The 26390-nt window shown below is 44.2% G+C and overlaps 1 protein-coding gene across 2 annotated transcripts in view; it reads left to right on the forward strand.

Annotated features, from left to right (window-relative positions):
* The window catches only part of SUSD4 (sushi domain containing 4), a 263120-nt gene that overhangs the window by 15709 nt on the left and 221021 nt on the right, over window positions 1-26390 (forward strand). The window lies entirely within an intron of this gene.

Genomic DNA, 26390 nt, shown 5'->3' on the forward strand with positions numbered 1-26390 from the left:
GTATCATCAATAGATCCCCCAGCACATCATAGCACCCTTGACATATACAGTAAAACCTTGGATTGCGAGCATAATTCGTTCTGGAAACATGCTTGTAATCCAAAGCACTCTTATATCAAAGCGAATTTCCCCATAAGAAATAATGGAAACTTAGATGATTTGTTCCACAAGTCCTTCCGTTTATAGTCTATATACAAAGATTATAGCAATGTGATAGGTTGTGTAACCATAAAATGTCCATCCACAATATGCAGCCTTCCCAAGGGGATTAGAAGCAAAATCTAGCAGAGCTACAGAATATAAGAGAGATGAGAGGAGATTCTAAGTGTAGTAATATGGTTACATTTAACCACTTTACCACCGGAGGATTTTGCTGTCTTCCGTCCAGGCCACTTTTTGCGATTCGGCGCTGTGCGACTTTAACTGACAATTGCGCGGTCGTGCGACGCCGTACCCAAACGAAATTTACGTCCTTTTTTTCCCACAAACAGAGCTTTCTTTTGGTGGTATTTGATCACCTGTGCGATTTTTACTTCTTGCGCTATAAACAAAAAAAGAGCGTTTATTTTGAAAAAATAACAGTATTTTTAACATTTTTTTATATGAAATTCCCCCCCAAAAAAATGTAAAAACCAATTTTTTTAAAAATTTTTGGCCAATTTGTTTTCTGCTACCTATGTTTGGTAAAAAAAATCACAATAAGCGTATTTTGATTGGTTTGCACAAAAGTTATTGCGTTTACTAACAAAGGGAAAGATTTCTGTCATTTTTGGTGTTTTTTTTTTTAACGCGTAATGGCGGCGATCTGCGATTTTTTTTGCGGGACTGCGACATTGCGGTGGACAGATCGGACCCTTGACTGACATTTTTGACACTTTTGGGGGTACCAGTGACATTACTGCAGTAATCAGTGCTATACATATGCACTGTTACTGTAAAAATGACACTGGCAGGGAAGGGGTTAATTTTATTGGAGAGGGAGGGGTTAATGTATGCCTGGTGCTTACTGACGTGTGGGGGGGGGGAGGGGACTGAGTGAGTCATGGACAGATCAGATGTCCAGCTATGCTGAACACTCCAATCTGTCACTCCCTGTCACTATGGAGATCCGCCCGCTTGTGTTTACACAGGCGGGCGGATCTCCACACTAGATCCCCGACGATCGGGGCAGAGCAGCGGCGATCGCCGCTGCTCCTCCCCTGGCCCGACTCCCGCTGTGACTGAAAACAGCGGGAGCGAGCCTCCGGCGGCGCGCAAGCGCCGCCCAGAAGGGGGAGTGTCTGACGACGTAGTACTACGTCGTCAGACGATAACGAGCCACTCTGCCGCAGTAATATTACTGTGGGCAGTGGTAAAGTGGTTAATGAAGGTTCAACATTTAGCAACTCACATGGTTGATGAATAAAACAGGCACATCTAAGTATGCAGGCATCCGGGGTAAAGCTGTCCACATAGACCATCTTCTGAACCACCGACTCTCACCACTGTCAGTCTGCAATCATGACCGGGAAGAATAGCCTGCAGTAGAGTGATCTGAAAGTGAGGCTTGAATCACTCGTGGAGTGCAGCAGGGAAGGGGTGATGAAGATGGCTGTGCGGAGGATAATTTATGTGGACAGCTTTACCCCAGATGCCTGCATACTTAGATCTGCCTCTTTTAACCATCAACCATGTGAGTTGCTAAATATTGAACCTTCATTAAATGTAACCATATTGCTACATTTTAGAGGCTCCTCTCTTCTTTTTTATACATGACACTACTTGTATATCAAGACATCGCTTGTATATCAAGTCAAAATTTATTTTAAAAATTTGCTTGTCTTGCAAAGCGCTCTCAAACCAAGGTTTTACTGTATATTCAGTGCTGGAGGTGCTAGTGTTCTATCAGATTAGCGAACCCATCAGATAATGTAACGGAAGTGACATTCCGTGAGCTGCGCATGCGTTCTACCGCTACCAGGTTTGCTAATCTGACAGAACGCCTGCAGTCAGAAGAAGGCAGCGGACATCTTTCTACACCCAGCTATGTCTTGAATTTCAGAGTAATTTTAGCAATAAAGTGAGCGGATATAAATAAATATAGTATATTGACATCTGTGATGCTGTTAGCATATTAAATTTTGAAAGCCTAAAGGTTTTGCGCTGAGCAGTGTGGGGTGTACCAACATGGCCTCCGCCACCTTCCTACTGCTGGCGTCCAGCTTCTTTCAAAATGTAACATCAAAACAGCATCACAGATGTCAATATACCGGAACTGTGTTCCCCGCATTCCTGCTGAAAAAAAAACCTAATTATATTTATAATAATGCAATCATATGATCGCCATTTGTTGTAGATAACTGTGACCGGGGTCACTGCAGCGCAGGACTCAACGTGGGTTCCTTTCTAGCTGCTGAATTCAGTTTCTATTAGACGGATGCAGCATTTTTCCTTGCAGAGGGTCGTTCTGCTGGTGTGTTTGTGTCGTTTATCCCTCTTTTCTTGCACACTTCAGCGGTGCCGACTCTTTTGTGTTTTGTTATATAAATCAATGACGTAATCAGATGAGAAAACCTAAAGCTTTTTGTCTGCGCATGAATGACTTTGTCAGATCCGAGAAATATTTTATTTGTATGCAGCTCCATCTCCGAACAATCCGAGGCGAGAATGACATGAGTTCAGTGTGTGGATGTGCTCGGTATTCTCAGGGAGACTCCATGTAACAAATTATGTAATGGAATAATGATTTATGGAGCTGCTAATTATAAAGTCGAGTGTGGAAAGTCTCTGTGGGTGAAGCTCTGTGGGAATTGGGCTTTGTTCTGCGTGTAGCAATATTCTGGGTTATTGTAGAAGGTAAAGGGGCAATGCAGACAATGTAACCAGGCAGAGCCGATCAGTTAGAATTCACCATTTAGATTGTGTGTGGCTTTTATTGGTTGGTACAAGTTGCTATGTCATGCACATTGTGATGCTTTATTAACCAATTTAAGACCGGAAGGATTTCCCCCCTAATGACCAGGCCCTATTTTGCGATTCGGCACTGCGTGACTTTAACGGACAATTGCGCGGTCGTGCGATGCTGTACCCAAATAAAATTGATGTCCTTTTTTTCCAAAAATAGAGGTTTCTTTTGGTGGTATTTAATCACCCGTGCTGTTTTTTATTATTTTTTGCGCTATAAACAAAAAAAGAGCGACAATTTTGAAAAAAAAAAAAAAACAATATTTTTCACATTCTGCTATATGACAGTCTAAAAAAAAAATGTAAAAAATCAAATTTTTTTAACATTTTCGGACAATTTGTTTTCTGCTACATATTTTTGGTAAAAAAAAAATTGCAATAAGCGTATTTTGATTGGTTTGCCCAAAAGATATTGCGTCTACTAACTACGGGAAAGTTTTATGTAATTTTTATTGTTTTTTTACTAGTAATGACGGCGATCTGCGTTTTTTTTGCCAGACTGCGACACTGCGGAGGACAGATTGGACCCCTAACTGACATTTTTGAAACTTTTGGGGGTACCAGTGACATTACTACAGTAATCAGTGCTAAAAATATGCACTATTACTGTAATAATGCCATTGACAGGGAATGGGTTAACCCTGTGGGTGATCAAGGGTTTAAATGTGAGCCTAAGGGAGTGATTCTAACTGTAGGGGGGCGTGGCTTCTGAAATGACCATAGAGACATGTGATCCTATATTGAAGGATCACAGGGGCTCTATGATCATTTCAGGTAGAAGAAAGGTCAGCTGTGTTTACAACAGCTGACCGTTCTTCTCTCTCAGCGGGGAGTGATCGTGGGTGTCAGGCGGGCAGCGCGCGCTCTCCCCCTAGCTTCCCGCGGGCGACCGACGTAGGTCTACGTTGGTTTGCGCAGGAGAGCCACCCCGGCCGCAGTAAACAAGCGGCGGGTGGTCGGGAAGTGGTTAAAGTGGTTGTAAACCCTTACAAAATACCCAGTGAAGTGAATGGCCTCAGGTGATACGCAGAGAGGAAACATATCCTCCTACATAACTTGTACCTGTTTATCTGGTGCCCCTGCTTTCCTACAGCCTCCTAAAGCACACACTTTGCACAGCATTTCTGAGCTCCAGAAGGCTGGGGGTGGGGATCTAATGTCACACTGCATAGCATTGATTAGGTAGCTGAGTGTAATCCTAGATCTTAGTGGAGGGAATGGGCACACACCCCTATGCGTAGTCTCATAAGGAAACATGCACAACTGAGGCTGTTGGAGGGGCCACTCGCCCTGCACATGGGGGTACCTTTTGTCATACACGTGCTCATCAATGCCCGCGACCAGGCGTGGACTGCAGTCATGTGAAAATCAAACATTAAGGCAGTTCCCTGACTTAGAGATGAGCCTTCACTGCGTGTAGTAATAAAAGTGCAGTCTTCTTCTATAAAACATGCTGTCCTGTGTCACTGTACACTTCAGTTTAATGCATTTTGCGCTCAACAATGCCAAGGGCCAGGCGTAGACTGCAGTCATGTGAAGAATCTAACATTAACCACATCCCGCCTGGTCTATAGGAAAATGGACGGCCGGGCGGCTACAGCGTAACTAGGAAGTACCAGTTTTCAGCATTCCTCTATTCACTGCTGACAGGGCGTGAGTAGATGAGAGCCAATAAGCGACTCTCCTAAAGGGGGTCTGCACTGATAATCAGTGAAGCCCCATCAGCGATGCCCACCAGTGCCCACCATTATGCCAATTAGTGCCCACCAATTGTGCCAATCATTGCCCTTCAGTGATGCATTTCAGTGCCCATCAGTGATGCTTATCAGTGTGCCTATCTGTGCCGCCCATCATTGCCTCCTATCAGTGTCCAAAAGGCTGCCCATCAGTGCCACCTATTAGTTTCCCATTAGTGCTGCATGTCAGTCCTGCATATCAGTGCCCACCAGTGCTGCAGCCTTCGACTCAGCCCGAAAATGTGTGGCAGAGGGGTCCTATGGGGTAGGAGCGAGGGCAGGGCTACCCAAACGTATGCTGCCATGGAGTCTATCAGGATAGGAAAATTACGGTAAGTATTTGATAGTAACTTTTCCATTATCATCATGTTTTGATATACTTCATGGAATTTTATCATGCTTTTAATTATGTAATGTTAGACTTTATAGGAATTTTTTGATATATTGTCTTTTGGTGCAACTTCTTTAAAGTCCCATGGGCAATTTCTATGGTTGAGAGGTAACACAGATTAACTCCCCCCCTCCCCCCCCCAGCCTGGGTCAGCCACTGATTATACTAATGTATAGCCTACAGGGCTGTCAATCGCTTGCTGTGTACTGGAGGCAGGATCCCTTGGTGACTCATGCAGATTACAATGGAAAGAGAGAGTAGAGAGAAATCACACTTTGGATTGAGGCTAGTACACACTACAGAGGGACATGCTTTGTTTATTTTTCATTTCAGAAGTTTACAACCACGTTAAAGGAGTTGTAAAGTCAGAAGGTTTTTTTTATCTTTATGCATTCTATGCATAAAGATAAAAAGCTTTCTGTGTGTAGCAGCCCCCCTAATACTTACCTGAGCCCCCTTTCTATCTACGAGTTGACGAGTGCCTCAGCGGTCCGGGACTCTCTCTCCTGATTGGCTGAGACACAGCAGGAGGAGCCAATGGCCAATCAAACTCAGTTAGCCAATCAGGAGAGAGGGGTGCGGACCGAACAGCAGCTTTGTGTCTGAATGGATACCAGAACAGCAACTCAGCTCTGGTGCCCCCATAGCAAGCTGCTTGCTGTGGGGGCACTCAACAAGAGGAGCCAGGGACCCAAGAAGAGGAGGACCTGGGATGCTCTGTGCAAAACCACTGCACAGAGGAGGTAAGTATAACATGTTTGTTATTTAAATAGAAAAATAAAAAAGGAGACTTTACATTCATGTAAACCCAAACAATGAGCATCTCTTGTTTGCTCTCTTATGGCTTTTTAATTATACCATTGAAAGTGTTTTGTTATATACTGTATGTTAGATAAGTTCACACAAATTCCTATTGATCCTGATAGCATGAGCCGATAACATCCTGTACTCCCTGTGCAGATGAACCAATCCCTGCTGGGTTATTATTTTCTGACAGCAGCCATCAGAATACCTAAACAACGACTGCATCTAGGTAGGTAGGAGAGGGTCAGAAATGAATGCTTCAGCCATGTTGAGTAAAGCTTTGTACACACTAGTCGTTTTTTTTTTTTGTTCTACCCAGCAGAGCTGAGCAAAAAAACTGACAGCTCCAGAGGAGCCGCTGTACAAGCCTGGTCAAACGTTTAGAGAATGACACAAATATTAATTTTCTCAAAGTCTGCTGCTTTAGTTTTTATGACAAAAATTTGCACATACTCCAGAATGTTATGAAGAGTGATCAGATGAATTGCAATTAATTACACAGTCCCTCTTTGCCATGAAAATGAACTCTACTTTTGTTGAGAAAAAAACATTCCCATCTGTGTGATCTCTGTACATTGCAAGGATTATAACAACCTTTGTTGCAGATTCCTACCTTTTTGTTATTCTGAAGAAATCACTGTTTGTTCCTCTGTGCCCCTGTGCTAAGTGAGTCTAATTGAGTGGTTTCATAATTATCAAATAAACAGAACACCTCCAGGTAGCCATATTGCATTGCATTTTCAGAAAATTACAGCGGCTGCAGATTTAAAAAGAAAAGGTCAGTTTTAATAACATTCAATTACAATATGACTTGTGTTACGCTATATAGTTTATTCTTTATTTGCTATTTGTTTTCCACCATGAAAGTGAAGTTTACCCTTTAATCCCCCCCCCCCAAAAAAAAAAAAAACAATTCCACTGCATTTCAGCCCTGCCACAAAAGGACCAGCTGCCATCATGTCAGTGATTCTCTCGTTAATACAGGTCTCAGTGTTGACAAGGACAAGGCTGGAAATCACTCTGCAATGCTGACTTGAGTTAGAATAACAGACTGAAAGCATTAAAAGGAGGGTGGTGCTTGAAATCATTGTTTCTTCTCTGCTAACTATGGTTACCTGCAAAGAAACACATGCAGTCATCATTGTTTTGCACAAAAAGGCAAAGATATTGCTGCTACTAAGATTGCACCTAAATCAACCATTTATCGGATCATCAAGAACTTCAAGGAGAGAGGTTCAGGTGTTGTGAAGAAGGTTTCAGGGCGCCCAAGAAAGTCCAGCTACCTCAAGGACCGTCTCCTACAGTTGATTCAGCCGCGGAATCGGGGCACCACCAGTGCAGAGCTTGCTCGGGAATGGCGGCAGGCAGGTTGCTAGTACATCTACACGCACAGTGAGGAGAAGACTTTTGGAGGATGGCCTGGTGTCAAGAAAGGCAGCAAAAAAACACTTCTCTCCAGGAAAAACATCAGGGACAGACTGAAATTCTGCAAAAGGTACAGGGATTGGACTGCTGGGTACTGGGATAAAGTCATTTTCTCTGATGAATCCCCTTTCTGATTGTTTGGGGCATCCGAAAAAAACAATCAAGAACTTCAAGGAGAGAGGTTGAATTATTGTGAAGAAGGCTTCAGGGCGCCCAAGAAAGTCCAGCAAGCTCAAGGACCGTCTCCTACAGTTGATTCGGATGTGGGATCGGGGCACCATCAGTGCAGAGCTTGCTCAGGAATGGCAGCAGGCAGGTGTGAGTGCATCTACATGCACAGTGAGGAGAAGACTTTTGGAGGATGGCCTGGTGTCAAGAAAGGCAGCAAAAAAACACTTCTCCCCAGGAAAAACATCAGGGACAGACTGAAATTCTGCAAAAGGTACAGGGATTGGACTGCTGAGGACTGGGATAAAGTCCTTTTCTCTGATGAATCCCCTTTCTGATTGTTTGGGACATCCAGAAAACAATCAAGAACTTCAAGGAGAGAGGTTGAATTATTGTGAAGAAGGCTTCAGGGCGCCCAAGAAAGTCCAGCAAGCTCAAGGACCGTCTCCTACAGTTATTTCAGCTGCGGGTTTGGGCACCACCAGTGCAGAGCTTGCCCAGGAATGGCAGCAGGCAGGTGTGAGTGCATCTACATGCACAGTGAGGAGACAAGAACTCACTGCTCAAGGTGGTGTAATTGCCTGATGACTCACACCGGTGCATGCCCCGGCTCGCCTCCGTGAAAACTTGATAAAGGAAAAGGAATTGGCAGCACTCCGGGTTGAGTCAAAATCCAGATTTATTGACTGGACATCCAAATTATGACAATCGTGACAAGGTAGACGCGTTTCACACACTGACTGTGTGCTTAATCATTACCAATAGTAAGTGTGTGAAACGCGTCTACCTTGTCACGATTGTCATATTTAGATGTCCAGTCAATAAATCTGGATTTTGACTCAACCTGGAGTGCTGCCAATTCCTTTTCCTTTATCATGCACAGTGAGGGGAAGAGTTTTGGAGGATGGACTGGTTTCAAGAAGGGCAGCAAATAAGTCACTTCTCTCCAGGAAAAACATCAGGGACAGACTGATATTCTGCAAAAGCTACAGGGATTGGACTGCTGAGGACTGGGATAAAGTCCTTTTCTCTGATGAATCCCATTTTCAATTGTTTGGGGCATCTGGTAAAAACCTTGTCCAGAGAAGAAAAGGTGAGTGCCACCATCAGATCTGTGTCATGCCAACAGTACACAGATATTAGGCCAGGAGAAAAAGTGCCATCTTTACATAACTGGTGATTTTTCCATCTGCTGGAGTTCAGACTTCTTTTTTAGCATAGGCAGTACATGCAGAACAATACAGCAATTACAATTCAATATAAAAATAATATTGTACCATAGTTGTAGAAGGATATGCTTGGAAAGAATAGAGGGGATCAAAGGCCTTGCTGGAGCAGCATTATTAAGATACTGTTTAAAGCAGGCAAGTCAAGCTCGAAAGCAGTCAAGGGCCACAAAGTAAGCATTTCATGAGATTATTCAAGCGCCTGGTGTCAGGAGGGAGGGCATTGCGCAGCAGGGAAGCAGTGTCTGAATAACCTCTCAGTTTTAGTAAGTCGGTACAAAGACATGTTTATTGAGCTTAGTCCATTTATGGCTCTTTCATTTTTTTTATCCAGCAACTAATTTAGTCAGGATGCTACCTTATGAAGTGTGATGAGCTTTGTTCGGTAATTCGGAAAAATGAAAGAGACTGGAAAGAAAAAGGTCAACTGAAACCAAAACCTCTCAGCAGGCTTACCTGCGTTCAGCTCAAACAGTGTCGTATTTCTTAATTTGCAAGGGATAAGGCAGGCATTTGTTCACTCTAATAGTGGAAATACACATATTGATCGGATTGTACAATTTATAGTTTGATTGAATTGCTAAATTATCTATTCCAAGGAAATTCTGATCAGTTTCAAGCAGGAAATCAATGGAGTTATTGATCGGTTGTTTGGAAAATCCATTCAGATCTGGAATGTATTGTGCTTGTGTGTGAACCATCACATATATTTTGATCTGACCGTACAAGGTAGTAATCCATAGTTCAATTTAATCACTCATTTATCAACATAAATTTCTGATCAGTTTTGATAAGGGATTGATGGATCTATTGATCAGATGAGTTGGAAAATCCGTTCATAGCTGGAATGAATCGAGCTTGTGCGTGCGCCATCAAGCAAGATTAACACACATATTGATCTGCTTGTACAATGTAGCAATTCATAATTCCATTGAATCCTTCAATTATTAAAACTAAATTCTGATATGTTTTGAACAGGGATTGAATGAAGTTAACAATTAGATGGCTTGGAAAATCTGTTTGGAACCAGGGTGAATCAAGCTTGTGTGTGCATCATCAAGATAACACACATATTGATCTCATTGTACAGTGTAGTAATTCATAGTTCAATTGAATTACTCAATTTTTTAAAAAAATATCGGATTGGTTTTAAGCAGGAAATCAATGGATTTATTGATCAGTTATCGATAGTTCACGCAGAGGTCAGAATGTTCCAGGAGTCTTAGAATTAATTGCATCTTAAGAAAAATGATCGTCATGTCACTCGCGTAACATAAGGCCACTGATTGGAACAGGTACTCACAATATGTGATTGGCTGTTTACATGACTTTAGCTTTTTATTACAATTAAAAAGAAATCTAATTTGGATCCTTCGCATGTATTCTTTCATCTCTCTTCTGTGATTTGAATGTATTTAAAAGAACCCGGTCTGATGTTTCTTTCTCCAACTGTATACAAGGCAGCAAATTGATAACTTGCTGTGCAGTTGTGTAGGTCTTGTTAATTAGCTGAAGAGATGCGTGGTGCTTTCTCCGGGTATGCGCCAATGTTCATGCAAATGTTTCTAGTGGAAGACCGCTGTGTCTTTTCACGGTGGAGGAGATGCTGCAGCAGAGTGTTGCCAGTTAGATCACAGTGATGACCTAATGATGGAAACTGCCAAATTCGGCCGAGGTTGAAGGATCAGCATATTTGAGAACATGCTTTAATTACTTCAGAAAATGAAAGCAGTGACTGTGCTCTTCCAAACTTCATCCTGCAATTAGTAATTGAGCAAAAGCTGTATAAAATGCACTCTATTTCATAAAAATCATCATTTAAAACATTATAGCTTTATTCAAAAAGTTAAAAAATTCATCTTGTAAGAAAATTTGATGAATATTGTAATACATAGAGACATGAAAATCATAAGAAAACACATATATAAATAGATAGTAGAATGTATCATATGAACAGACATGCATATAAATATGGGACCATATAGCATCAATTGGCCGATGGTTGCTCAAAGTGAATATGCCATTGGTTCATCCACTCTGGCAGCGTTCAGCGCCCAACATGTTTCGCCGGAGGCTTCTTCAGGGGCGTATAATAAAATATAATAATGGTCGTAATACTGCATGAGACATGAAACAAAGAAAGTAATGTTAAACAACATGTAGGTTCACATATGAATGGTGATACATGCCAGATGCCGTGCGGGTCCCCAGGGAAAAGGAAACCCTTTAATGCTGAGAAAGCACCAACCACCAGAGGGTCCACCAGGACAGAGTGCACGTGTGGGGGCAATGGGGGGCGCAGGTACATGCTGGGGGGGGACGGGTGCGGGAGCGGGTATTGATATAAGAAGTAAAACATATAGCTACGTGACAGGTCACAATATATAGTGTCCAGAGTGCATGCAACATGCAAATCAACCAAACAAGGCAAAAAATACCTTGATGGGGATTTAGTAGAATGATATCTTCATATGTAATACATTCAGAATATCATAGCATGTTTTGTAGAAGAGAACGTGGGGAGGACAACTACCGATCACCTGCTGAGCAGGTAGCAACTCTGCAAGGTAATATATATAAGGATAAAATATAAAACAGTAATCAGGGCTGTTAAATCCAGTTTAATCAACATTTAGATCATAGGAGCTGCAGTATGTATTAAAAAGAAAAAAGAGAAAAGAAAAACGGGGGAGAAAAAAGTTTTTATATATACCTGCAGAGAATTACATATTGCTACAGCTGGTCTGGCAATACAGCAAGGAGACAGAGCGAGAGCATAATGCTCTACATTAAATGTAATCTAGCGTATGCATTGCCAGAGGTTGAAAAATAAATGGCGGTACTCACCAATATAGGTTGTGTGTCTCGTGTCCCCACGAACTGACGCCATATTGGTTGGCGTCGGTTTAAATACCCGCTCCAACCCGACTGCGCACTTCCCAGGAAGTGACGTCGGTCGGGCCCGATCTCAAACTGCACACGTGCCAAGGAAGCGGCGCACGCGCAGTGCTCAGAAATGGAAACAGGGGATGCCCGAGTTCCTACAGCCGCAGGGGAGCTGGTGACGCCAAAATGGCATCTGCCGTTCCCCTGTGAAGAGACCGCACACCCGTCCCCCACCAGATGGCACCCCTCAGCCCCAAACAACCGCGCATCTGTCCAAGGGATCCCCTCACGAGGGGCGGGGGTCCCCCCAGCATTGGACCGGCACGGCATCGGCATAAATTCCACAATATCACATGCATACAATATTTGTGTGACAATTCAGTAATCTCCTTCTTTGTCCTTGAGGTGGTCTCCCCCGACCCCCGTGGTGGGGATTGGGATAGGAGAATATTACAACGAGAAACCTACTGGATTGAGTACCTTGATGCCACGATATCTCCTGGCATCAATGAAGTACTCACCTATAAACCTTTTCTCTAACATAATAGCGCAAGTCTTCTTCTTTTCTAATGTTCTTCCTTCCCCCGTTGCTCCCCCCTTTTTTTTTCCGCCCCTTTTTTTCCTCCTTTGTTCCCTCCCCCCCCCCTCATATTTTCACCTCTTGTTTCTGTCTTGTAGTATCCTCCATGTGGACTGGGGACCGTGTCATTGGGACCCTGTGGATGCCCTATTGTGACTCCACGGACCTAGACTGGCACGCTCTCTTGCCCACTTGTACATGTTTATGTATAGGTGTAACCACAGAGTTGATCAGAATCTATTATCGGTCTGATCTCCAGATAATTGATCTATACATATTTCTCTATTCCCTTTTTAATAACAATTGTCTCTTTGGTGTATTAACTTATGTTTCTTTTGCCTATGCTTATTATTATATAGGTATATATCTATGTATTATGTTTTTCTGTATCCAATGTTTATCGGTGTATTATGGTAGGGCTTTTGCCTATGCCAATATACTACTATGTTTGTTGTACAATATTGTATGCATGTGATATTGTGGAATTTATGCCGATGCCGTGCCGGTCCAATGCTGGGGGGACCCCCGCCCCTCGTGAGGGGATCCCTGGGACAGATGCGCGGTTGTTTGGGGCTGAGGGGCGCCATCTGGTGGGGGACGGGTGTGCGGTCTCTTCACAGGGGAACGGCAGATGCCATTTTGGCATCACCAGCTCCCCTGCGGCTGTAGGAACTCGGGCATCCCCTGTTTCCATTTTTGAGCACTGCTCAGCAGGTGATCGGTAGTTGTCCTCCCCACGTTCTCTTCTACAAAATATGCTATGATATTCTGAATGTATTGCATATGAAGATATCATTCTACTAAATCCCCATCAAGGTATTTTTTGCCTTGTTTGGTTGATTTGCATGTTGCATGCACTCTGGACACTATATATTGTGACCTGTCACGTAGCTATATGTTTTACTTCTTATATCAATACCCGCTCCCGCACCCGTCCCCCCCAGCATGTACCTGCACCCCCCGTTGCCCCCACACGTGCACTCTGTCCTGGTGGACCCTCTGGTGGTTGGTGCTTTCTCAGCATTAAAGGGTTTCCTTTTCCCTGGGGACCCGCACGGCATCTGGCATGTATCACCATTCATATGTGAACCTACATGTTGTTTAACATTACTTTCTTTGTTTCATGTCTCATGCAGTATTACGACCATTATTATATTTTATTATACGCCCCTGAAGAAGCCTCCAGCCTTCACTTTGAGCAACCATCGGCCAATTGATGCTATATGGTCCCATATTTATATGCATGTCTGTTCATATGATACATTCTACCATCTATGTATATATGTGTTTTCTTATGATTTTCATGTCTCTATGTATTACAATATTCATCAAATTTTCTTACAAGATGAATTTTTTAACTTTTTGAATAAAGCTATAATGTTTTAAACCCCTCTTTCCATTCATTTTTCTGACTGGTACCGGTAAAGCCCTCCCCTTTCTCGTTTATACGAGTACTCTGTAAATTCAGAGTTTTACTTCTATTCAAGTTAAGGGATGTTGGTACCACAAATTTAAAGTATATTTGTATTGAGTTTACCTCAGACACACCTTAAACTCATTTCAAAAATCATCATTTGGTGATCTAAAATGTTCCATTAAATTTTCAGATCCTGTTCTGTTGCTGTTGCAAGTCAAAAACAAACAAAAATTCCCAGCTCACTTACCAGCCGGCCTGCAACCAGGGTTTGAGTCCTGCAGGAACACATGGGGATGGCGTTCCTGTACTTTTTCCACAGCAGGAATACCGTTCCCATTAGCAGCCGCGTCCTGCAGGACTGACTGTCACTGGCCTTTGTATGCGAGCTCTCTGCGGCATCTGTGTGTGTGAAGAACAGAGCCACTCAGCCGGAACTAGAGGAAGCAGAGCTGATGCTTCCTATATAGTGCCGGCTCCTGTCATAGGCGGAGGCAGAGTACATTTGGTATCACTTCGCCTGTGACAGGAGCCGGTGCAATATAGGAAGCATTGGCTCTGCTGTCTATTGCAGCCGCATGATTCCTCCAGCACCGTCTCCTGTCACAGATTTACACTGATGCTTGGGGATGGACAGTGGGTCGGGAACCATCCAGCAGTACTCACCAGCATTACTAGCTAACAATACCAGTCTGTAAAACTAGCCAGCAGTACCAGCCAGCATTACCCACCAACAGTATCAGCCAGCAGTACCCACCAGCAGTACCAGCCAGCAGTACCCGCCAGTAGTACCAGCCAGCAGTACCAACCAGCATTACCCACCAGCAGTACCCATCAGCAGCACCAGCCAGCCAGCATTACCCACCAACAGTACCAGCCAGCAGTACCCACCAGCAGTACTAGCCAGCAGCACCTGCCAGCAGTACCCGCCAGCAGTACCAGCCTGCAGTACCATCCAGTAGTACCCACCAGCAGTACCTGGCAGCAGTGCCTGCCAGTAGTACCCACCAGTAGTACCAGCCAGCAGTTCCTGCCAGTAGTACCCACCAGTAGTACCAGCCAGCAGTACCCTCCAACAGTACCAGCCAGAAGTACCCACCAACAGTACCATCCAGTAGTACCAGCCAGCAGTACAAGCCAGCAGTACCCACCAACAGTACCTGCCAGTAGTACCCACCAGTAGTACCAGCCAGCAGTTCCTGCCAGTAGTACCAACCAGCAGTACTCACCAGTAGTACCAGCCAGCAGTACCCTCCAGCATTACCAGCCAGCAGTACCCACCAGCAGTTCTAGCCAGCAGTACCCACAAACAGTACCAGCCAGCAGCACCAGCCAGCAGTACCCAGCAACAGTACCAGCCAGCAGTACTCACCAGCAGTACCAGCCCTGGAGGACAGCCAGCAGCAGCCACCAGCCATACCCTCCTGGGGGATAGCAGCAGCTCCGTGCCCATCTGTCTGGGCGGATCGGATCAGAGGGCCCATAGAGTAGAGTGGTCTACTGTGTCTGCTCTGCATATTCTGAGTGGACACGGACCTCTCATCTGTCTGATCCGCTCATTGAGGCCTGTGACCGGTTACCAAGTCGAGAGGTGCGCTGTAATAGCCTTCCCCCTTAGTTTCGCCGCGGTGTGTGGCGGAGGGAAGGAGTCCCGGATAGAGAGGTGTGCAATACTGTAGCAGGAGACAAACAGGGAAATCACAAAGATCTCTTCTATGAAGTAGATAAAAGTGTTAAGACCGCTGCCACTGTCGCGGCTAGCCTTAACACTTTCATCACTGTGGTTGGTAGGTCTCACTATTCTTCCCTACCTCCTCCGCGCTGAGAGCATGGCATCAATGCTAGGCGTTATTACTGTGTAAACTGGCACCAATACTAGGCTTTATTACTGCGTAAACTGGCACCAATACTAGGCTTTAATACTGCGTAAACTGACACCAATACTAGGCTTAATACTGCGTAAACTGGCACCAATACTAGGAGTTATTACTGCATAAACTGACACCAATACTAGGGGTTATTACTGTGTAAACTGCCACCAATACTAGGGGTTATTACTTTGTAAACTGGCATTAATACTAGGCTTTATTACTGTGTAAACTGGCACCAATACTAGGCTTTATTACTTTGTAAACTGGCATCACTACTAGGCTGAGCAGAGGCTCGAAGTAGAGCCTCTGGAAAGGATAAAGATGCAGCCGCAGTAGGCTGCCAGTAGTCCTCCTTTAGCTTCCCCCAGAATGATTCACAGCAGCTCCATGCAGCTCGCTGCGGGGGAAGTGACGTCATGGGTCAAAGTCCAGCGGGAGCCACGCAAAGCTGTTCTGTGAAGTACAAGGAACAGGCAGCCTACTACATTACACACACCCCGGCCAACTCGTTAGTGAGGCTTTCAAGCAGCAGGTACAGCCAGGGGAAATAAAGCATCAAAATTAATTGGGGGAACTTACATTTATTTATTTTAATTAAAATATTTAATGTAAATGCCATAAACTAAAATAAGAGATTCACTAAAAAAAAAAAAAAAGATGTGCAAGATTGTTGCCATCTTTTAAATTTACTTCAGAACCCAATGTATTTTCCACCCTTTCTACCCACTCTTTTAGTATTTTTTTTTTTTCGTTTTTATTTTGATTTGTACAGAAATGAGCAAAGGAAAGGGCAGCATTATAGATTTCTTCTCAAAGGCTTCCAGTAAAAAATCACATACTGAGTCTCCAAGTTTCTTATCTCAGTGTGAGCCTCCGCTTCAGCAGGATGACCCAGTGTCCTTTGCAGAAACGACACCAGTCAGTAACTCAGCTGTAGTTGACTTAGTTACTGACGATACAGCTGCTGATGTTAGGGAGAGAATTCTTCTATCAGAATGTTGGGATCAGAAGCAGTGGCTAGAATTAAAAAAAAAAGTACCCTTGGCTGATTGTAGAAAATGGCCTTTTAGGATGCAATGTGTGTCGTGAGGTTAGACACCTTGGAGTGTCTGTTTCACAGGGTGTATCTATTTAAAAAGAATGGAGCACTGGTATGACTACTCCATATGGCAAAACAAAAGAAGATATATTGACCACACTGTGTAAAAAAATCCATATACATAAGATGTCAGAAGCACTGTCTGTCATATGTGCTCAGGGTGAACCTGCTCTCATCTGTGAACAGCACAGGGCGCAAGTGGTGAACCTGCCAATTCTGGTGTTCAATGGCATATGCCAATCGAGCTCCACCTTGCCGGGAACAGGGCCTGCTAGAGGACGTCGGGGCCCTCAGGCCACCCTCATGAAGTCTGTTTTTTAATTGTTTGGTCAGAGACATTCACACCAGTGGCCTGCTGGAGGTCATTTTGTAGGGCTCTGGCAGTGCTCATCCTGTTCCTCCTTGTATAAAGGAGCAGATACCGGTCCTACTGATGTGTTAAAGACCTTCTACGGCCCTGTCGAAAAATAGAATCACTCATCCAAGTAGGGCATAGTGTTATAAGGCCAACATCCCTAAAAAATATGGAAAACAAAAAAAAACCCCAGAGGGAATGGGACCTTGAGGCCAAAATAACACTGAAATGTGATTATGTGATTAAGACCCCGTTCACACTGGGGCGACCTGTCAGGCGACCTGGTCGCCTGACAGGTCGCCTGCCATAGAGAAACTGTGGACCCATTCTAATAGGAGCGACACAAGTCGCTCCGACTTAGAAAAAGGGTCCGGAGCTTCTTTGGGGCGACCCAGAGCAACCTGCATAGACTTCAATGTTATGAAGTCCGTGCCGGCCGCTCCGAGGTCGCGGTGCGAGCAGCGCGCCGTGACCTATGAGGTCGCCCCGGCAAGTCGGATCGCCCCAGTGTGAACGGGGTCTAAAACATATATTTGTTTATTGGTTTGACATAAAATCAACTGTGGAAACACAGATCATAACATGACATACTGATGTAAAAACATTGAACAGTAACAAACAGGGAAAGTGGAAGCACAGGACTAAAAAAGAGAACACCCATCACCCTACGCGTTGCGGGAAACCCTGTCCAGCTCTCCTGGAGTAACTGCCTGTCTCCTGGAATCTCCTCCATGCTCTTGAGACTGTGGTGGGAGACACAACAAACCTTTTGGCAATAGCATGTTTTGATGTGCTATCCTGGAGCAGTTGGACTGCCTACGCAACCTCTAGAGTGTCCAGGTATCGCCTCATGTTATCAGTAATGACACTGACCCTAGCCATATGCAAAACTAGTGAAAAACAGTAAAAAAAAAATGAGTAGAGAAAAAAAATTTAAGTGGCAAATTTCAGTGGCCTCCACCTGTAAAACCATTCCGGTTTTGGGGGTCGTCCCATTGTTGCCCATCTAGTATACCTGTTGTTAATTTCATTAACACCAAAGCAGCTGAAACTGATTAACAGCCCTCTCTGCTACTTAACTGACCAAATCAATATCCCAGGAATTTAATTGACTCGATGCTATACTCTGATTAAAAAGTGTTCCTTTAATTTTTTTGAGCAGTGTATTTGCAAATGTGTGCAATCAAAACCCAGTTTTTAATGTGAATTGTTAGACACGGTCAATTTGGTTGTTTTGCAGGCTAGCTGGTAAGTGTGCTTTTACAACTATTTTACTGTTTTTAAAAAAAAATATTTGTTACAATGTTTAATTATTTATTTTTTACAATTTGTTATTTTCTTACAGGACAGAAGGGAAGCCTGCAGTGCTGCAGGGGGGCACAGTGAAAAGGGGGCACATGGGGGGGGGGGGGGATCAGAAGCAGGCAGAACAGGGAGGGGGATTGGTGTCGGAGAAGCAATTACAGGAACGACGACCTGTGTCTGTGTTTCTCCCTGAAAGCTGTCAGGAAGGGGAGAAACTGCAAAGAGAGCCACATAGGGCTTCCTTCTGTAATTGCCCCTCCGCCCAACTGCACTGATTCCCCGTACTGTTCAGGCCCCTCTGTGTGCCCGGGCCCCCTACAGGAGGACTGGTGGTCCTCCCCTATCAGCGGCCCTGAGTGTTCACATCCATGCGATCCGATTCTGCAGATCGCGCTGCGTTTTGCAAACTGATTGCGGGGTGTCGTTAAACTTAACATACACTCTGCAATCAGTTCACATGAACCGGTTGGGATTTTGATGCGGTGCAGATATGCAGCAATTTCTACTTTGAAGCGCCCCTTTGGATAATTTTTTATTTTTTCTTGGCAAGTTTTACCTAAAATAAAACATTTTCAGGACTGGCAAGACCCCGCTCAGACAGGGGCGACACGACTTGCTGGGGCGACCTGTGAAGTCGCGGTGCACACTGCGCACTGCGACCTCGGCGCGACTTGCACGGACTTCATATAATTGAAGTCAATGCAAGTCGCCTCCAGGTCGCCCCAAAGTAGTACAGGACCCTTTTTCTTGTGTTGCTCCTATTAGAATGGGTCCTGTGTCCTCAATGGACCACGAGGGAACGCGACTTGTCAGGCGACCAAGTCGTCTGACAAGTTGCGCTAGTGTGAATGGGGTCTAAAGCTTCTCTGTTCACGAATACTTTGGCTACAGTGTTTCATGGCTGTAAGCTGCAGTTGTGGATCTTTATGAATATTTTGATTTTTTTCTTTGGAAAGGATCTGGATGTAGGAGGTGAGAATACACAGCGAGGGGTTCATTTAGTGTTCGGGAAGAGTTCATTTTTGGATAACCTTACTGTTAGAGTAGGGGTGAGAGGCTTGGGAAAGGATTGTGCGGGGTTATTATTAGGCTGACTCAGTGTACAGAATCGTTCTTTACGCCTCCGGTGTCGGGGGCCTCGTGTCGAGACCATAGAGTGTGGAGGTCTTTGTGATAGAGCGCCTCCAATCTGAGCATGGAAGTGTTCTCATACAGAACATGCACTGGATGTGTATTAGTATTCAGCATTGGTGTATATGAGACTCCAGGGGTGAGTCTGCCTAACAGTAAGATTTAAAGCTGTACTCTGGGCTCATAAGCTTTTATTTAACCACTTGTGGACCGGAATTACCCACTTTAACCACTTAAGCCCCGGAGGATTTTCCTGCTAAACGACCAGGGGGTATTTTGCGATTCGGCACTGCGTGACTTTAACAGACAATTGCGCGGTCGTGCAACGCTGTATCTAAACGAATTTGGTGTCCTTTTTTTCCCACAAACAGAGCTTTCTTTTGGTGGTATTTGATCACCCGTGCGATTTTTACTTTTTGCGCTATAAACAAAAAAAGAGCGTACATTTTGCAAAAATAACAATATTTTTCATATTTTTTTATATGAAATTCCCCAAAAAAAAATGTAAAAATCAAAATTTTTTAAAATTTTCGGCCAATTTGTTTTATGCTACCTATGTTTGGTAAAAAAAATCGCAAAAAGCGTATTTTGATTGGTTTGCGCAAAAGTTATCGCGTTTACTAACAAAGGGAAAGATTTCTGTTATTTTTGGTGTTTTTTTTTTTAACGTGTAATGGCGGCGATCTGCGATTTTTTTTGCGGTACTGCGACATTGGGGCGGACAGATCGGACCCTTGACTGACATTTGTGACACTTTTGGGGTTACCAGTGACATTTCTACAGTAATCAGTGCTATATATATGCACTGTTACTGTAAAAATACACTGGTAGTGAAGGGGTTAACTTTATTTGGGAGGGAGGGGCTGTGTGTGTCCCTAGGGGCGTGCTTTCTACTGTGATTGGCTGTGGCTTGAGCTGTAAGGACAATGATCAACGGATCTACATAGTAGATCCATGTGATCAGTGTTTTTACAGCGAGGAGAATGACAGGTGGCTTGTTTACACAAGTTGCCTGACATTCTCCCACTCCCCCGCCGATCGCCGAGTGACCGGCGGACATCGGGTCCGCTGGTCACACGCGCGGGGGGGTCCGTGACCGTGCGGGAGCGGGAGCGCGCCTCCGCGGGCGTGCGCTCGCTCCCCAGAGCCTCACAGGCGAGCGACGTAGACCTACGTCACTCTGCCTGTGAGGGGCTGACTGCCGCAGTAAATATACTGTGAGCAGTCGGCAAGCGGTTAATAACCAGGGCATTATTTGCACTGCGTTACTTTAGCTGACAATTGCGCAGTCGTGCGATGTTGTACCCAAATAAAATCCATGTCCTTTTTTCCCCACAAATAGAGCTTATTTTTGTTGGTAATTGATCGCCTCTGCGTTTTTTATTTTTTGCACTGTAAACAAAAAAAGAGCGATCATTTTGAAAAACGAAAAAACAATATTTTTTACTTTCTCCTATAAAACACAGCCAATAAAAATGTTTTTTTTCTTATAACCTAGTCCTTATTATATTTAAAGGAACATGTTAACGTATGCTGTTCACTGTGCTTACTATGTGCTTGCACTATAGGTATGTTGGGAATACATTGTGGGTTTTTCTAGCCTCTTTGAGGCGTATTTGTCATTATGATGGACCTGCTGGGTGGAGCCTGGCGTGGTGCGGCAGGGGGGGGGGGGGGGTTTGTTGGCCTGTTGTCAACTGTTTTTCTTGTATGTGTTTGTGTTTGTTCTATTCTTGTTTTAAACCAATAAACAGAAATTTACAACAAAAAAAATATATATTTACTAATATAAATCCACTTTTACAACATATATGTTTGCAAAGACAGATATTACATGCAGTGCCGCAACATGGTTGACTAGAGCCCAGGGCGAACATGCCAAATTTCACCCCCCCCCAATATATATATAATCATTATGTGTCATCAAAAATCCCCCCCCCCCCAAAAAAAATAAATAAATCGAGCATTAATCTGCATGCTTACCCTCTAAGCATAAATTCCCCCTCCTCTCAATACAAATCCACCTCCTACTGATATCTCTCTCCCTCCCAGCACAAATCCCCCCCCCCAGTTTAAATCCTGTCATTCCCCATATGCCCCAAGCATAATCCACCCCCCCCTCAAAAAAAAATCCCCCTCTTAGTACAAATTCCCTACCCCTTAAATTTGCCCTCTGAGTACAAATCCTCTCCCCCCACTTCAGAATCCCCCCCTTCCCACCATAAATTCTTCCCAATCCCCTATCCTAGCACAAATCCCCCCCCCCCATATTTCCTCTCCTAGCACAAATCCCCCAATCATCTCTGCTAGCACTAATCTCCCACCCCCCCCAAAAACAAATTCCCCTACTAGTGCAGATCCCCTGTCTCTTACCGTAGTACCTTTTCTAGCACCCCCCCCCCCCCCAATTCCCCCTCAATTCCTAGCACAACTCTTCTTTTCCATCCCAACACAAATCCCCTCAAATCACTACTCCCCAAATTTCCCCTCCTAGAACAATTCATATCCCCTGCTGCCCCCCAAATTCCCCCTCTTAACACAACCCCCCCCCCCAACCTCCTTGTCCTGCCCCTCCACCTTACATGATACCACATGTCAGTAACCCACCCCTTGTCCCGGGCCTGATTACATGGTAAATGTAGCAGTGACATCTTCATTGTGCTGTACATCACTTGTGCAAGGAGGAGAGCTGTGGGAGGGACCCAGAAGGCTCCACCTATCACATGTTGCCTGCAGAAAACTACAGGAGAGGGTGGAGAAAAGACCAGCCACCCTGCACAAAGAGAGAGAGCAGCAATGACTGGTCTTTATCCACTTGCCAACCTGAATACAAACCATAACCCCAGTATTTTCTTTTCAGCCGGCAGCTAGCTTTCTCATGAAAGCAGTTTGAGCGTCTCATTAGCCACTGAATCGCTTTCCGACGCGGCGGGATGTGATGTCGCCCCACCCCCCTCACTCACCAGTGTTTCTCGGGCTCGGGCTTACATTTTTTTTTAAAGTGCCCCACCCCCTGTGCTTGTGCACAGAAGCAAACGCATACATAAGTTGCGCACGCATATGCAAACAGTGTTTGCACCACACATGTGAGGTATTGCAGCAATCGTTAGAGCGGGAGCAATAATTCTAGCACTGGACCTCCTCTGTAACTCTAAACAAGTAACCTGTTAAAGTTTTTAAAGCGTCCCCTATAGAGATTTTTTAAGTACCGTACTTTCTACGAGCGTACGTATTTTTAAAGCGTGACATGTTAGGTATCTATTTACTTGGCAAAACATCATTTTTCATGTGTTACAAAACAATTGGGGTAAATATATTGTGTTTTGTTTTTTTAATTTGTTAACCACTTGCCAACCAGCCTTCGTACTTGCGGCAGGTCGGCTCTGTCCCGCAAAATGACGTACTTGTACGTTGCTTCACGAGACAGCTAGTGGGGACATGCACCGATTGGCCACAGGGAGAGCCAATGAGCGAGTCTGCCACCCGTGATCACTCCCCATGGAGACAGAACGGCGGTCTGCCTATGTAAACATGGCAGACAGCTGTTCTGTCAGTAATGAACACAGAGATCCTGTGTCACTCCTATTTAGGAACACAGGTCTCTATGTTCGTTCAGTAAGCCAATCCCCACACAGTTAGAAAGCACCACCTAGAGACACATTTAACCCTTTGATCGCCCCTGGTGTTAACGCCTTCCCTGCCAGTGTCATTAGTACAGTAACAGTGCATATTTTTAGCACTGATTACTGTAGTAATGTCACTGGTCCCCTCAAAAGTGTCAAAAATGTAAGTTAGGTGTCCGATCTGTCTGCCGCAATGTCGCAGTCCCGCTAATAATCGCAGATCGTCGCCATTACTAGTAACAAAAAAACGAAATAAATAATACAAATGGCATAAATCTTTTCCCTAGTTTGTAGATGTTATAACGTTTGCGCAAACCAATCAATATACACTTATTGGGATTTTATTCTACCAAAAATATGTAGCAGAATACAAATTGGTTTTAAATTAAAATTTGATTGATTTTAACTAAATTTGATTTAAAAAAAATTTTTATTGGGAATGTTATATGGCAAAAAGTGAAATTGTCGCTCTTTTTTTGTTTATAGCGCAAAAAAATAAAAATCGCAGAGGTGTTCAAATATCCCCAAAAGAAAGCTCTATTTGTGGGAAAAAAAGACATACATTTTATTTGATACAGCATCGCACGACTGCGCAATTGTCAGTTAAACAAACGCAGTGCCGTATCGCAAACAATGGCCTGGTTATTAAGGGGGTAAAACATTCCAGTCCAGAAGTGGTTAAAGTGTATTTTTTTTTTTAAAAAATGACATTTGAAAAACCGCAGTATGACATAAAAAATTGCAACAATTGCCATTTTATTCTCTAGGGTCTCTGCTAAAAAATATATAATGTTTGGGGGTTCTAAGTAATTTTTTAGCAAATAATATTGATTTAAACTTGTAAACAATAACTGCCAGAAAAGTCCAGGTCTTCTGGTGGTCATTACAGGAGGCTCCTGCACAGATGCAATGTTTTACATTGGATTACTGCACAGATCTGGAAGAAAATACACAAAGCACACCAAGATTTAATAAGGAATACACGTGACTATTGTATTTAGACAATGAATGCTTATCCCAGAGTTCAGCTTTCAGGTGTAGGTGGCATCTGTATATCCAAATATCTTTTGGAGATCTTTGAGATCCCTCATGTAGCTCCTGCCATAGAATGCTGTTGTTACCTTAAAATTTACAAAGCATGAACAAAAAAAATCCAACAGGAAAAATGGTATATCCTTGAATTTGTAAATGCAGAAAATGACTATTTTCTTATTGGGGCCACAGTGATGGATATGGGGGCCTCAGGGACCTCTATTTGCTGATCACAGCCTGAGCATGGGGTTTATTTGCAGTGTGTAGTACAGCGCTGAGCATATCTATTGATAAATCCTGGTTTTATAGAAGAGGACATCGCGCTGATCATGTGACAACTCCATTATATAACCGGGCTGAGAGCGGGAGAGGGCAGAAGGATGGATGAGCTGCCTCCCTCTGAAAAGCTTCCCTGTCACTGAACAGGTTTCTACGCATTAGAGGTACAGCATAGAAGAAGGTCAGCGGGGACACCTAATGAATGACAAAGCTGCAGTCAAGCATGAACTTGAAGCCAGCGTTGCGTTTCAGGCCAGCGAAGATCACGGTGAAATGTGAAATCAAAAAGACAGTCTAGTCTGACTCCGATAAACAGTGCGCACCTAAGGGGGAACTCCGGCTGGAATACGGTTCCTTCTATAATATCCGATTATATTCACTGGCTGTACCTAATGTATTGCAAACGGCAGCACTATGATAATCTCCATTTGCACATTGGCTCCTTAGAGCTGTGGATAATTAATTTGCTGATAGGAAATGGGAAGGATGCTTTCTGATGGAATTACTGTGTATTCAATGGCTTCATTGTAGTGGTATGTTTTTTGGCACTGTTAGTTGTTAGTAGCTGTTAGTTGAGTTGTTAGTTGCTGTTCGTTGTTCGAAACATATCCTGACTCAAATAGTAATGACATGCCCCAAAGTTCCTCTCATACTAACGCTTCCTGTAACCCTAACACTAAAACTCTCCTAAACCTCAACACTAACCCTTCTCTGTAATCCTAACACCAACTGGCCCTGTAATCATCACTTTAACCCTCCCTTTAGATTTCACAGTAATCTTTTCTGTAACCCTAACACTAACCCTGTCTTTAAACCTTACACCAACACTATCCATAATCCCAACACTAAACCTCCTTGTAGCCCTAACACTAACATTTTTGTTACTCCAACCTTGATCCTGCTAACTCCAATACTAACTCCCTGTATACGCTATAGTCAAATGTTGTGTCTTCTATGTCGATCCTCTAAATCAGTGGTCCTCAACTCCGGTCCTCAGGGCCCACTAACAGGCCAGATTTTAAGTATTACCTTGGGAGATGCAGACTAGAGTACTGCAATCCTTGAGCAGCAAATGATATCACCTGGGATTTATTTCCGTTATCTTGCAAACCTGGCCTGTTAGTGGGCCCTGAGGACCAGGGTTGAGGACCACTGCTCTAGATCACGTGTCAAACACAAAGCCCGCGGGCCAAATCCAGCCTGTCAGGCTATTTCATGTGGCCCTCGCAGCTCTTCTGCAGCTGCGGTACCCACTCATCTCCACCCCCACCTTGTCTCAGCAGTCACAGCAGCAGAGAGGGGGACAGAGCTTCACCAGATCCAGTGGTTCTCTATGCAGCCACGGAGAGGCTTGTCTCTGCCACCCCACGTCTCAGTAGTTAGCAGCAGAGAGGAGAACAGAACTCCTTCTACAGATCCTGCGCCTCTCTGTGCAGCCACAGCACCCCCTTGTCTCCACCTTCCCATGGTCTCAACATTTAGCAGACTCTGGAAGCTGACTCCAGTCCTCCTCTAGACTCTAAAATTTCTGCTTCCCGTCCTTGCCCCCAGCTTCTTCCCAACAGAAGCACATAGTAAGGGGGGGTGCACTGTGATGTAAGAGAGGGTGGGGGCTCTTGATATCTGATGTAAGTGAGGGTGATTTTCTCTGGACATCTAGTCTTACAAATACAACTGGCCCTATGAGGGCGACCAAAATCGAATGCGACCCGCGATTAATTGAGTTTGACCTCTCTGCTCTAGATCGTCTGTGTGGGACCATAAGGCTTGTATCTGACCATGGTGTTCCTTGAAGGCTGTCTGGGGCCTAGTGTGGCCAGTAAGTATCGATGGGATCACATTCTCCATTGTCTCCACTGTTTCATGAAACCTCTACAAGCTTGTATTGAGTTTGGACATATCTCTCTTGTGGCTCTCCTCCATGTGGCAAAAAAAATTGTCTCCAGGTCCTGTTTGGTAGAGTGGAGGAGGACCTAAGAAATCAGCGTTCTCCAACTCACTGACCAACTTGCTGGATGTTGGTGCTGGGTATTCCTAATCCTACTGTGGCAACGGCGCACACCTGAAAATAGGAAAAAATATCAGCCACACTGTTATTAGCCCTTCTTGCAGTGTTTTTAAT

This window comes from Pelophylax lessonae (assembly GCF_965119305.1).
Source record: "Pelophylax lessonae genome assembly, chromosome: 3".
Classification (NCBI taxonomy): Eukaryota; Metazoa; Chordata; class Amphibia; order Anura; family Ranidae; genus Pelophylax; species Pelophylax lessonae.